General features: G+C 38.0%; 1 pseudogene; it reads right to left on the bottom strand.

The window, feature by feature from the left end:
• LOC149183678 (benzaldehyde dehydrogenase, mitochondrial-like) overlaps window positions 1–15,792 on the bottom strand; it is a 56,273-nt pseudogene extending 40,481 nt beyond the window's left edge.
• Between the last annotated feature and the right edge of the window lie 226 nt (window positions 15,793–16,018).

Here is a 16,018-nt window from a genome sequence, read left to right as displayed (position 1 = left end):
TTTTTCTATATCAGCAAACCATGGAGAGAGTACTGAGATAGCAAACATATGTTCATCTGGCATCTGGTCATCCACTATTCCATCTTCACCTGCAGGTAAATCCAATCTAGACAAGAAGTCAGCAACAACATTTTCTTTACCTGGTTTGTCAACGATAGTCAAATCAAACTGCTGCAACAAAAGCAACCATCTAATAATACGAGCATTCACATCCGGTTTATTCATTAAATATCTAATTGCAGCATGATCAGTATGTAAATATGTTTGATAGCCAGTGATGTAGTGTCAGAACTTGTTCAGGGCATGGACCACGGCCAAGAACTCTTTCTCAGTTACAGTATAATTCATTTCTGCCTTGGATAAGTTTTTGCTGACAAAGTATATGGCATATGGGAGCTTTTGTTCAACCTGTCCTAAGGCTTCCCCTATGGCTTTGTTTGAAGCATCAGTGTGGATGTGGAAAGGTAGGGCACAGTTTGGACCTCTCAAGATTGGGGCAGACACCAACTTATCCTTTAATTCATTCAGAGCCCTTTGATAGTCGTCCGTCCATTTGAACTTAACATCTTTTGCTAAGAGGCCAAACAGTGGCGAGGCGAGCTTACTGAAGTCTTTAATGAATCTTCTATAATATCCTGCTAAGCCTAGGAAACTCCAAACATCTCTTACCTTTTGATGAGGTGGAACCTTTTTGATGAGGGCAATTTTATTAGGATCCACCTGCAATCCTTGGCGAGAAATGGTATGTCCTAGCATGGTCCCTTCAGTCATTAGGAATTCAAATTTCTCATGACTAAGGGACAAGTTCATCTCAATGCATTTGGTTAGAACTTTTCCCAGATTGGACAATACTTCCTAGAAGTTGGACCCATAAGGAGTGAAGTCATCCATATAGATTTCCACTGAATCATGGACCAGCTCAGAAAAGATGCTCAATACTGCTCTTTGGAAAGTGGCAGAAGCGTTGCATAGCCTAAAGGGAAGGACTTGGTAAGCAAATGTACCCCAAGGACAAGTGAAGGTGGTCTTATCTTTGTCCTCCGGGCTAATTTGGATCTGGTTATACCCAATGAACCTATCTAGGAAAGAGAAAAACTTCTTTCCCGCCAGTCCATCCAACACTTGATCTATGAAAGGCAGAGGGAAGTGGTCTTTCTTGGTGGCTTTGTTCAGTTCTCAGTAGTCCACATAGATTCTCCACTTTCCATTTTTCTTGGGTACCAACACCAGAGGGGACACCCACTCGCTATCCGAGATGGGGTAGATGAATCCTGCATCCAACAATTTTTGCAATTCTTCCTTGACAATGTCCTTAAGGGCTGGATTCATTCTCCTCTGAGGTTGCCTAACCGGTTTACAATCTTCTTTAATGTAGATGTGATGGGTACAGACCGAAGGATGGACTCATTTCATTTCCTTATAGCTCCAAGAAAAAGCATCTAGATGACTAGCCAGTAAGCTATACAACTCCTTTTCCTGGGAAGGAGATAGGGAGGAGCTGATCTTTAACGTTCTCTCGGGGCCAAACTCCACATTTTTAACTCTGGGAGAGGTTGGATCAGTCACACAAAGGTCCACTAAGGTGCTGGCTTGAGTATCCTCCACCAATTTTTCTAAGGACAATGCACTGGGAGGCGGATTCTAAATCAAGGTCTCAATCAAATCATCCTCAGTTTGAGGACCTCCCCTGGTGGTTTCTAAGGTGCACAAGGGTGCAGAGTACACCTCATCCTCTTCTCCTTCTTCCAACCAAAGTGGTAAGTCATGCTCTAATAGAGGTTGGTCAGGAGGGTATAGGACTAGCTGCTTGGACATAGGACCATTTTTGATGGTCATGTTTCCTGCTCGGCAGCTTATGTAAGCATCCGCAGTGGCTAACCAAGGCCTTCCCAAAATAAGGGGGTATCCAGTAAGCTTTACCTTTGGTTGAAGAACCAAGAAGTCCACATGATACTCCCAAGAGTCAACATATACCAAGACATCCTCCACAATCCCTTCGGGAGTCACGGTGGAGCGATCTGCCAACTGCAGGACTGTCGAGGTCTTCCTTAAGGAACCCTGAAGGTTGAGTTTGAGCATGGTATCCCTGGTCATCACATTAATGGCAACCCCTAAATCAATCAAGGTGTGGGGTATGATGGTGCCATTGATGTGGACATCAACTACAGGACTCCTAGATCCAAATACTTTGGACAAATTACTTGCCCCAACATAAGATCAGACAGTTGTCCTATGACATTGATAGTTGAGGCATCTCTTTTTCGCCTGCCTGGGTGCCTGAAACACTTTTCCTTAACCAATTTGTTGTATATCGGTACATCTTTGATGGCTTGGAGAAGTGGCATTTTCACACACAACTGTTTGAGTTCTCCCAGAAGCTCATCCTCTTCTGGGTCGAGTTGTGTGGTTACTGTCAATCTCTCAGGAAAGGGTGGAATGGGCTTGGGTTCACTTTCCTGTTTATCTTCCTCGTCCTCTGGGGGAGGAGGTTGGTGATTCGAAAGAGTCTTCCCAGATCGCAGGTTGATCTCTTGGATTTCCACAACATAGGTAGGGCATGTTGTTTCCCCAGTATATACCTGTTGGGCCTGTCGTTTGTTGGGATTCGGGTTCGGTTGAGCAGGAATTTGGGGTTGTCTTGGAGGAGCAGGAGGTAATGGTTGTGGTTGAGCTGGTGGTGGAGGCAAAATGGTGGGAGGAGTGCTGTACTGGGGCCTCCACCCCGGTTGAGGTGCATTCCACTGACGTTGTGGATGGACATGTGAGTGAAACGAATGAGTAGTGGGCTGAGTATGGTATTGAGGTGGGTAAGACCATGGAGGAGGCACAGACCAGGAAGGATGAGCAGGGGGACCCCAAGAAGGCATAGGAGCAAATTGGTTGGGGCTATAATAAGCTTGGGATGTCCCTTTCATCCCCTAATGGTATGGTCTAGGTCCATGTGGCCTCCTTTGGTTGAGGAAGTAGAGAGGTTCAGTGGGTGCCTCAGTTCCTTGGTATATGGCCTTAAATCCAGGTAAGGTTGGGCATTGGTTTGTGGGATGGTCATCCTCGCAAATGAAACATACCTCTACCGAGTGTAATGGACACTCGTTCATAGGGTGCTTCCTTGTACACCTAGGACAGAAGATTGCCAAAGCCCTCTCAGCTTCCTCTTTCTTTTGTTGGATTTGGAATGTACCAAGTTGCATGGCAATGGTCTGTCTCACCTCACTTTTGAGGTCCTCCAGCTGATTAACAAACTCATGCTTGGAGAAAGTAGTACTAGCTGAAAGGGGGTTTCCCTTGCCTCTCTTCTGGGCGGCCCTAGAGTGGTTTCTAAACACAGTATTTATGTCCTCATAAGGTAGTTGGTAAATATCTCCTCCAGCTAGCATGTGAAGGGTATCTAGAAGGTCTTCAGGGACTCCTCGGAGCAGGACCAACTTGAGAGATTCAGGGTCAAGTGTGCACCTGGCCCGTTTATAGCTAAGTTGGAACCTTTCCTCATAATCTTCTAAAGACTCATCATTTCCCATGGTCATCCGAAAGATTTCTCCCTTTGCTTACTTGGACCTATAGTAGTCCCGGTATTTGGTATTGAAAGCTTGCTGCATCTGAGCCCAAGTAGTGATATTGTTTCCAGGTAAGCCCATGAACCAGCGTAATGCTGCATCCTTGATGGTAGAGGGAAAGAATTTCATTTTTTGCTCATCTTCTGTATAGTCATAGGTTCGACAAAGGACAACAAACTCAAACAGGAAGGTATCAGGGTCTTCAGTAGTCAATCCATGGAAGTGAGGTAGAGCGGAGGGGCTTATGTTTTTCATTTTCATGTCTCCATCAGTCTCTCGGATGGGAAAGGCACCTTCTATTCCCTCATCTTCTCTTCTACCATTTTGGTTTTCAGCCATGGCTTCAGATGGAGTGTTCTCTAACTCTTCTTCTATTATAGGATCTTCGTATATCTCAGGAGGCTCACCTATAGGTTCTTCTGGATCACTGTCACCAAAGAATAGAAAAGGGTGACTTAGTGAAGTGGTGGGGGTGTTGGGTAAGAATTTTCCGGTTTTATCTCTGTTCCTATGAGGCATGAAATGGAAAGGCTTTTGATTGCTTTTTGTTTTTTTTTCTGGCACCTGCAAAACTTAAAATAGATTGAACTGCAACTAGCTATCTTGCTGAAATGAAAATGCGGAATTGAAATGAAAGCAGGAAAGGACTAAGCTATGTTGCTCAAATGAAATTGCAGGAATGAAATGCTAGTCTACGCTTGCAGAATTGAAAGGATAATCTACGCTTGCAGAATTGAAATTGCAGAATTGAAATCCTAATCTATGCTTGCATAATTGAAATTTCGGAATTGAAATGCTAATCTACGAAATCAGGAAATATCTACTTTACTTTTGCGGAAATGAAATTGCAGAATGGAAATGAAATAAACTATTTAGCAGAAGGCGAGTGAAGGAAAATAGAAGAAAAGCAACAATCACCAATACTCTGACGCTTCCTCGGCAATGGTGCCAAAAAGATGGTGGGCTCCAGTATTGCAGCAATAATGCTACAACTCCTGGGACTCCCTTCTTTACTTTTATCAACCTGGTAGTTCGTAACAAACTTGGAAGCGACGGTGCTGTATGCACAAGTACTAGCTCTTGCCGCAACTGTCACTTGGTCAGCTGGCACAAGTCCGCTAGGCGGTTAAGCCAACTTCTATGAGCTCTTAGAAGAAGCTTTGTAACTGATGGATGGAAGCTAACCCAAAGGAAGCTGATCTACTTGCAGAAAGAAACTGAAAGACAAAAAGTAACGCAAACCCTAGCAAACCCTAATTCTACCAGCTAGTCCTACTGATGCAAAGAAGAGAATGCAAACTATTAAAAGAGATGCCATTACTTCTATGAAGGTAAAATGCACATGTCTAGGCTACCTCTATCTGAAGGAAACATCTTTTTGTATTTTTGAATAAGTTATCAGAATTATCATGCATGTGTTTCAACTGGCTTTTTTTACTGTGCAGGGGTGGATCAAGGAAGAGAAATGATTGGAAAAGGTTGGGAAGGTTCAGAGAGGGTCTAAGGAGTCCCTAACTCTCTTCCGGAGAGTTTCACATTTTTCTATCCAGCAACCTCATTTGTGAGCTTCTACAGGAAGTCTACATGGGTTCTACAGGATGTTTCAGAGATTTCTACAGGATGTTCAGGAATTTCTATAGGATGTTTTAAAATTGGGTTTTGGAGGATGGGTGAGTGAGGGAAGGTGCATGAATGGATAGGGAGGTAGGGTAGGGGCCTGAAATGACCCAGGGACTGATGGATGGAGTGATGAGAGGGTGTGGAAAGCTGGCTTGGCTTAAAGAAGGCTAAGACAATGGAGGAGCAAGAAGGTAGGGTTACATGGGCAGAAGAACGGTTGTGAGACGAGGAACCTAACTAGGAGATGGAGCAGCTGGCCTGGACGAAGCTTAGGTGGATGAGAGAGTGGTGGAGATGCCCTGCATGGTGTACACTTAACCGAATCAACCAAGTCCTGCACACAATCGAAATCTTAGCTAATCTATCCTAACTGTCAACGAAACAAATGAACAACAGCTTTATTTATAAAGAGAACCATGTACAGCACTTAAGCAAAGAAACATTTCAAAGGTCTGAACGCATAACTAACTTCTACAAATGAAAACATTACACCAAAGATTGCATGGTCAAGCAAACTAGTGTTTTTGTTGGGCAGCACTGTTTCTGCAATTCCAGCCCCTGATCCAATAAGGGAGAGGTGAAACTAAGAGTGTTGTCAACCGTTTTTCTTGGAGCTTTATCTATTATTATCCTACCAATCTACTCTACACATCTGAAGCAATTCTATTTATCAACAGTGACCTATTTAACCAACACAACTAAATCTTGCTCAACAGAAACACGTTTCAAATGCATAAAAGGAAAATCACGATGCATAAAGGAAAGATAACAATACAAAGAAGGAGGCCCTAATCTCTCAGGTTGGGCCCAACCCCGAGATCTATGGCTCCTATAGAGAACTCAGAGCTGATATCAAATCAGACTGCGTCTCATTATCAAAAAATAATCATAAGTCAAGAGTTATGCCAACAATAGCTACAAGAGAACAAAATGAAGCTAGCAGCACTGTAATGAAAAGTATGCAAGAGTTTCCAAAAAGTCCCTCACGAAGGCCGAGGCCTTAACATTTATACACCACGATGCCCTAGCTGGCATCCTAAATCTATGGGAATTGGCTACCCAAACTGTGAGTGAACAACTCCTTCCAAAATCTGTTTAGTTGCCTTCTAGATCCGGTTTTGGTGTCCTTTGGAGCTCGGAGTTGGGGGTGAAGATCCCAAGGGAGGCTATTTAATGCCATAGACAACCCCCCTACGAATCCTCAACACAGGCTTGGCTATCTCCTAACGTATGACTGCTCGGTTTTGCTCCAACATATGTCAAAAAACCTGAAATGAGCACGTGTTAGCCACCTAGGAAGAGTGACTACCCTTATTTCTACAAATGACATAAACATACTAAAAAATAATGCATAAGTTATGAAAAATGAAGGATTGAACAAGGATAATTAGGCCAAATGAGCCCAAAATGTTACCAAATTTGGGGCTCATCATAATAGTGGTTCAACCTTTGGAGATTATTTGCTCCTTTGTTCATTCAAGCTTCTCATCTTCATTCTATGCAATATAAGCTTCTTTTGCCATTATATGTTCAATGTCCATTCTCTTTGTTGTTCTATGCTTGCACTTGAATAGTTTGTTCATGTTTTCTTTGTGTCTAAGACCAGATAACTGTCATCTTATCTCTACTTTGATATATTAGATCTGCAAGCTTCTTTGCTGCTTGTAGCTAGCAATCCATATGTGGTCATATATGCATTTGCCAGTACATTCAGTATTCTTTTTTGCTGCCTATAGCTAGCCACTGAAGTATGTTTATGTATGTAATCTGCTCGTATAGTCAGTATTCTCCATCTATCCATTGAATTTATAATTTATTGAGCATTAGTGGTATAAAGCCTTGTATTGGTGAGAGTATTCATGCATGCATTGTGTGAAAACAAAGCTGAAATGGTTATATGACTTGATCCAAATCATCATTTATTCCAATAGTTCAGAGAACAATATTGAAGATTATATGTTACCAGGCATCTCTGAGCTACAACCTAGGAGAGTTTCTTGGAGTGATAACAGGACTAACATAAGGGTATGAGTGCGGTAGATCCTTGTAGAATTTTTAGTTATTAATTAAACCCTGGAGATGGAGTGTAATGTACCCCGGTAACCTCACATGTAAAAGCAGGGAGTTAGAATTTTTTTATACAACTAACCACAAGTAATTATCCAAATCACAACTCCAAATTCCTTATTAACCATTAGATATAATGTTCATTAGAACATAAAGTGAATTGTAATAAAGGACAGTAAGTTGCATAACCATTAACAACCACTGTTGTAGTGTAATAACATAAGCTGTCTTATGGACTTTGCAACCATTTCCTGATTTCCTTAGCCATATTACTTAAACACATACTTGGACATTATGATTAGCACATCAAATAAAGAATCATCATCATCATCAATCTGACACAAAAGGAAATCACACCATTGAACACCAATATACCCTGGAAACCCTGTAGGGTGAAAACCAGCAAATGTTTAATCTTATTATTAAACGCTCGTGAGGTTTTCACCCCTCACTCAATTGCTTATAAGGGATTCCATCCCTTAACCATTGTTTTAAAATCATTACAGTGAATTATCATTAAGTTGTCATATAACTAGCTAAAAGCCAATACATTTACCTTGAAACCCTTTACTTACATACCGCCACATGCAACATTCCTTGTGGCATGATTTTTCTAGCAATGTAAGATCCCACAACTTGTACTCATCTGCATGGACCATTAATACTTTTCCTGCCACAACGTTAAATATAATCTATGCCTTGCGCAAGTAGTCCAACTTTACTTGCCCATGTTATCATTATCAACATTGACGTCATGATTACATTTATAAATAATCATATTAAATAGCATTTCCCTTTACATAAGCACATATTCTTAGAGAACAAAACACTAAGGCATTCCTTTGAAGGGACTAACTAAAACATCAGTTATAATCTTCTTACATGAAAATTTACATAAACTTTATCAAAAGATCTATTCCTTTGGCCATTACTTTTGATGCATGCAAATATATAAAGCAATCTCACACAACCTGTAGTATTTTCCCGCATGTGAATATATATATCCTTTCTAATGAAAGCTAACACAAGTCTTGTGTGCATACACATCTCATTCAAAAAGAAACTAAGATAATAGTTATGTTAGCATAAAAGTATTCACATATCATTTTCCTAAAGAAAATGACTCAATAGTTCTTCAATCCATACAAAGAATATATCTCTATTGACTATACTTTGTGCATCCAATAGCTTATCATAATAGCCTTTCTATTCCCTTCTCTAGAATTCTACCATCATTTCATGTAAATAGTTACATACTTCTTTATTAAAGGAGGCCATTATAATACCCATTTTCTATCTTCCTATATGTAAGTTTTTCATGCTTCCCTTTCAAGAAATTGTTATGGATACCCATCTTTATGCTTAAAGAATCAAGAAACAATAACAAGGTTAACTTAACCTTTTATGCACCAAATCAAGAATTCGACCCAACTCATGTAGTAAGACAATCTTTTCAAGAGATTAATATTTTCAAGAAAGTTAACATCAATATTACTTTCTCATGTCTAAGTATTGATTTTCAAGAGAACTCTCTCTACCCATGAGAATATTTCACAATTACCCTCTTAATCTACATTCACTTCCAGGAAAGGACTACGAAATCCCTTTTTAAGAAAAGTGAATTCTTCCTATCTTTTCTTACTTATGCATGTTATATAAAGACAATAAAAGTTACTTATCTTTTAATGTTGCAAAAATATATAATAGTCATCTTTTCCTAGATATGGTAATAACAACCTTTAACTACATGTAGTAGTATATTTTCTCTACTAAGAAAATATATATAATATTCAGTATTTATCTACATGCTGTAAAATATTTTCTTGGCAAGAGGAATATTTGTACTTATTCTACATATAGTAATATATTGAATTTACCCATACTAGAGTTATTTAAGTAAAAACCCTCTTTAGGTTATTCAAGTAAAAACCCTATTTTCTTTACCAAGAGGAAACATATAAAATAATAATTCTTTTACATGCATTGAAATATTTTCTTACCAAGAAAACTTATAAAATTTTCAATCTTTAACTACAAAAGGCAGCCACATGATATTTTCCAACCGTAAAACACAACTTATTATTCTCTATAAAGAAGGCAGTTACTTATCTGATGGTGTAATATATTTGAATTATCTCTTCAACACCGGTGCCATTCAATAGTCATACGTTTCTTCGGCTCTGGCCGAGGAAGCTTGGGAACTGTAACAGTCAGCACCCCATCCTGACAGGCAGCAGAAATGGCCTCCACGAATCCTGCGCCCGCACCACATCTTGGACGGCTATGCACCTTGCCACCAAAACTCACTTCCCGCAGATGATTAGGCGAGTCATCGGTGAAGCATTCAATAGTTTAGGAAATGGTACCAAAAAATAAAGACGGCACAATGGATGCGCTCATGCTGAAACCCCAAAATGGTGATTACCGTATCCATCGGTTGCAATGTCAAAACAATAAAAAGTACCCCCAATAAATCCAAACCATGATTTATAACCAACTCGCTTCCCCGACTCCTCGCCATCCATGACTTAGTACACGTTTCATCAATTTCCACCCTGGTTCCCCTAACGTCATTCTGTTTTATGAAAATCAAGAATTAGTTTAATAACTAATTCGTAACTTCAATTTTACATCGAGTTATTACGTTAGGCATATTACATACTCCCCCCTTAACAGGAACACCATCCTTGGTGTTCATCTCTTGTTGGAACTTTAGATTTTACTCATGATATAACCATCTAAACCGCACAAAAAGTGATCCTTCCTCTTTAAAATCAAAGATTTCATTCCAAGAAATGACAATAAACAAAATAGTAATGTTATAACATAAGAAAGATCAATAGTTATAAGCATTTATAATTGCAAAAATATGCAAGTTCTAGTTTCCATTACTTGACCCTTATTCAAATTCATAATAAACAATTCTCTATGTCAACTTACCATTACTTACCATCTACTCTTGAAAATCATGAGTACTTTCACGTAAGCATTTTAATAGTGGTTGGACAACCCATCAACCCTCCATGGTAAGTAATCCTGTAATGTATGACTAACAAATTCAACCGCATTAGTCACAATATTTTGAGTCAAATGAAATACTTTTGACTATCAATCAATTGTGCAATGTTAGATGATTTTTAAATCACAGTACTTTTACAAGTACTTAAAGAGCACTAACACTAATCATCAAATGATAAATCACTGCTCCACGTGCACACTGAATTAATTCTCACTAAAGACATCCACAAAGTACTTCTAAAAGTACCAAAAGAGCACCTAGCTCTCTAATCATCAAAACAGTCAATCACTGCATCATTTGAAAATTGTCTTAGCCCCTACTAAGACTTTCACAAGATTAGTAATACAATAAAGGAATTAAAATTTCCAATAACTCCTTATTGAGCACTAAGCTCATTTTCTGTTAAATGTGCATAACATATTTTACACAAATATATATAGAATTCATTTTTAACGTAACATATAACTTATTAGTTAATTTATTTAGCTATGAGAACCACAATAGGCTAAAGAATTCCCAACCCATGGGAACTGGTTTCCACAACTAGATCGAGTCAGTTCCACATCCAAACGGTTTCTTTGATAGAGACCTTACTCGGTCTAACATGTAATTCCACTGGCCAACCAGCTCAAGAATTCCAATGACCACATAGGGTCCAATATAGGATTCCTCTTGGCAGTGTCCTGCCTATTCCTCTGACAACGTCCCGTCTATGAGGAATTTTGGGCCTCCTCCAACAGGCTCCAAATCAACAGTGGCCTCAGGCTTTTTAGCCTCTTCACCATCTTGGAAACTCTTTTCCCTTATTGAGATAATTGATCTCTAGGGAGAGGAAATCCAAGCAGACAAGTACCATCAACCCCTCCAGGTAGGTAACTACCATCAACCCAAGGCATTGAATCTAGGCAGACAAGTACCATCAACCCCTCCGGGCAGGTAACTGCCATCAACCCAAGGCATTCAGTCCGGGCAGGCAAGTACCATCAACCCCTTCGGGCAAGTAACTACCATCAACCCAAGGCATTCAATCCGGGCAGACAAGTACCATCAACCCCTCTGGGCAGGTAACTGCCATCAACCCAAGGCATTCTAGCCTTTCCCAACTATCTGCAACTGTCTGGCATGTTAAATTTCTCTTTTATTACTCTTTCCCAAAGTAATTTACATAATGAACCATATGAACATTATCATTAACAAAATAAACATGCATGTACACCATGCATTTACACTTAACCCTCATCATGGGTCCACAACATCTAGATTGATGGGAAACATATCTATCATACATATTGTATGCATTCTGATTTTCCAAATAACATAATCATGCATATCATATAACATTATAATTTCTCATTTATGATTGCAATTCACATTGCAGCAATTTACGTGACGAGTTTTCTTGTTTCCATTAAGCTACCACTACTTAATCCCATTAGCAACGTTAGTTATAAATATGCATCAGTTAACAAGTATTCAATTTCCAAAAATTTTCATGCATACAATATTGTCATGTATAAAAGCATATGAAAATATTCATTAATGTATAAATTTCAACAATAGTTGAGTTAACAATCTAAACTTTTCTAATTTCCCATAGTCTATTGTCTTAATCCACACCGTCATTAATGGAGTATTATCTTACGTTTACAATGGCCAGCATTGGCCATGCATCATTAATATAATTAAGCATAATCAAGGTGTTCTGACCAACCCTTGGTTCAACATGCATAACTAACTAATTAAACTACCCTTATCGGAAGCAATTCCTCTACTTATGCAATTAGAAGCATGATCCCCTAAGTGTCACACATGCACCAGAGTTACCACTTGATGTTAGATGCAACAACTATCTTAACACTACTATATGACCATTTCAGAATAATGACTTCAAGGAGACATGACGAAAATCATTAACATCAACACACTATAGTTATCATTTTCCAACTCCTTAAGCATGGTCAAAGGAATACTCACATGCACATCAAGCGCTATTTGGTCATCACCAGACTTAGTGTCTTCTGCAAGATTCTGGCACTCAAAGTCTGCACTATCTGGTCATCACTAGACTTAGCGATTCTTTTTCCCTTCTCCGTCTGTCCCTACAGCACGGTTTTCTTCCTTCCCCTTGCTTCCTTTTCCTTTGGAAGCATCTACAGTTGGGGAAGGTAGTTAGGGTTTACTGACAACTGCATTAACACAGGTAGTCTATTTATGAATGATTGTCACATGTAATTCTACCATGAATGGGTCCTAGAAATGTTACCCACTGCACATGCTTCTACAAGTAACTTCACACTGGAATGCAACATGCATAAGAAATCCGTCATTCCCATAGTAGAGATAAATTCAACCATCATTAAATAGAGGCTCAAATGATTTTTATCTCACAACAAGTAATGATTAACATAAACACATACCATGCTAGTGAATCTCAAAGAATTAGAGGGAAACATCATTAAATCTATTAAGACATAAGCATATACTATTCATCAAGCATTCTCATGGTGAATAAAATTAAGAACTCTTCTCATAAACAACTGGAACTATAGCACAGAGAGAGTAAGAATCATCATACACACATTCCACGCATGTGACACCAATCAAACCATCACTTGTTTATGAATTGTAATAATCTTAAATCCAATGCAATTAATGCATATAAGTTCTATTGGTTAGTCATACAACACTAACCAATCTCAACTACCAATCATCTTCATGCATCTATGACAAGACTGAATAAAAAATTAGTTATTACAATCAAGTCTCACTACTTGACTCATTGTATATTTTCAATATCTAAAGGGGTTCTTCTAATGTCCTTTTAAAACAATTTGTCATCCTATTCAAGGATGTTCCCCATAATTTATATTCATGCATTGACTCATTAAATTTCGTTCATTGTAACTTCAATCTTGTTCAATGAATGCATCTTTGTTATTGCCATATTTGCAAATCACAAGTTGGTAGTTGATTGTCACTTTCCTCAATGAGTGTTCAATATTGTTCATAAGTGTGACACGAGTTTTATTGTCTTTTTCCTCATCAGGAATCCAATGTCATGAACATAGTTATGCAACAACTTTATTACTTACTACTCAAAGCAGTTATAAACATGAATCACACATATCATGCTGAAAGTAGTGTACTACACAAATCAGTATGCGAATGGTTAAACTCATACTTTAGTTAATGCCCACTGGTGGCATACCTCAATTTCTTTTCCGCTTACCAATTCCCAAAGGTGCCAGTGTTGCAACCTTTAGCTCTGATACCACTTGTAATGTACCCCGGTAACCTCACATGTAAAAGCAGGGAGTTAGAATTTTTTTATACAAATAACCGCAAGTAATTATCCAAATCACAACTCCACATTCCTTATTAACCATTAGATATAATGTTCATTAGAACATAAAGTGAATTGCAATAAAGGACAGTAAGTTGCATAACCATTAACAACCACTGTTGTAGTGTAATAACATAAACTGTCTTATGGACTTTGCAACCATTTCCTGATTTCCTTAGCCATATTACTTAAACACATACTTGGACATTATGATTATCACATCAAATAAAGAATCATCATCATCATCAATCTGACACAAAAGGCAATCACACCATTGAACACCAATATACCCTGGAAACCCCGTAGGGTGAAAACCAGCAAATGTTTAATCTTATTATTAAACGCTCGTGAGGGTTTTCACCCCTCACTCAATGGCTTATAAGGGATTCCATCCCTTAACCATTGTTATAAAATCATTACAATGAATTATCATTAAGTTGTCATATAACTAGCTAAAAGCCAATACATTTTCCTTGAAACCCTTTACTTACATACCGCCACATGAAACATTCCTTGTGGCATGATTTTTCTAGCAATGTACGATCCCGCAACTTGTACTCATCTACATGGACCATTAATCCTTTTGCTGCCACAACGTTAAATATAATCTATGCCTTGTGCAAGTAGTCCAACTTTACCTTCCCATGTTATCATTATCAACATTAACATCATGATTACCTTTATAAATAATCATATTAACTAGCATTTCCCTTCACATAAGCACATATTCTTAGAGAACAAAACACTAAGGCATTCCTTTGAAGGGACTAACTAAAACATCAGTTATAATCATCTTACATGAAAATTCACATAAACTTTATCAAAAGATCTAGTCCTTTAGCTATTACTTTTGATGCATGCAAATATATAAAGCAATCTCACACAACCTGTAGTCTTTTCCCGCATGCGAATATATATATCCTTTCTAATGAAAGCTAACACAAATCTTGTGTGCATACACATCTCATTCAACAAGAAACTAAGATAATAGTTATGTTAGCATAAAAGTATTCACATATCATTTTCCTAAAGAAAATGACTCAATAGTTCTTCAATCCATACAAAGAATATATCTCTATTGACTATACTTTGTGCATCCAATAGCTTATCATAATAGCCCTTCTATTCCCTTCTCTGGAATTCTACCATCATTTCATGTAAACAGTTACATACTTCTTTATTAAAGGAGGTCATTATAATACCCATTTTCTATCTTCCTATATGTAAGTTTTTCATGCTTCCCTTTCAAGAAATTGTTATGGATACCCATATTTATGCTTAAAGAATCAAGAAACAATAACAAGGTTAACTTAACCTTTTATGCACCAAATCAAGAATTCGACCCAACTCATGTAGTAAGACAATCTTTTCAAGAGATTAATATTTTCAAGAAAGTTAACATCAATATTATTTTCAAGAATGTCAACATAATACTTTCTCATGTCTAAGTATTGATTTTCAAGAGAACTCTCTCTACCCATGAGAATATTTCACAATTACCCTCTTAATCTACATTCACTTCCAGGAAAGGACTACAAAATCCCTTTTTAAGAAAAGAGAATTCTTCCTATCTTTTCTTACTTATGCATGTTATATAAAGACAATAAAAGTTACTTATCTTTTAATGTTGCAAAAATATATAATAGTCATCTTTTCCTAGATATGGTAATAACAACCTTTAACTACATGTAGTAGTATATTTTCTCTACTAAGAAAATATATATAATATTCAATATTTATCTACATGCGGTAAAATATTTTCTTTGCAAGAGGAATATTTATCCTTATTCTACATGTAGTAATATATTGAATTTACCCATACTAGAGTTATTTAAGTAAAAACCCTCTTTAGGTTATTCAAGTAAAAACCCTATTTTCTTTACCAAGAGGAAACATATAAAATAATCAATCTTTTACATGCATTGAAATATTTTCTTACCAAGAAAACTTATAAAATATTCAGTCTTTAACTACAAAAGGCAACCACATGATATTTTCCAACCATAAAAAACAACTTATTATTCTCTATAAAGAAGGCAGTTACTTATCTGATGGTGTAATATATTCGAATTATCTCTTGAACACCGGTGCCATTTAATAGTCATACGTTTCTTCAGCTCCGGCCGAGGAAGCTTGGGAACTGTAACAGTCAGCACCCCATCCTGACAGGCAGCATAAATGGCCTCCATGAATCCTATCCTCGCAGCAGAAATGGCCTCCACGAATCCTTCCCTCGCACCACATCTTGGACGGCTATGCACCCTGCCACCAGAACTCGCTTCCCGCAGATGATTAGGCAAGTCATCGGTGAAGCATTCAATAGTTTAAGAAATGGTACAAAAAAGAAAGACGGCACAGTGGATGCACTCATGCTGAAACCCCAAAATGGTGATGACCGGCTCCATCAGTTGCAAC

The sequence above is a fragment of the Pinus tabuliformis genome, chromosome 3_2 (genome assembly GCF_031772625.1).
Source record: "Pinus tabuliformis cultivar Carrire ecotype Pingquan chromosome 3_2, CPIR1, whole genome shotgun sequence".
NCBI classification, from domain to species: Eukaryota; Viridiplantae; Streptophyta; class Pinopsida; order Pinales; family Pinaceae; genus Pinus; species Pinus tabuliformis.
The sequence above is the reverse complement of the archived record's forward strand: the minus strand, read 5'-3'. Positions and strand labels throughout refer to the sequence as shown.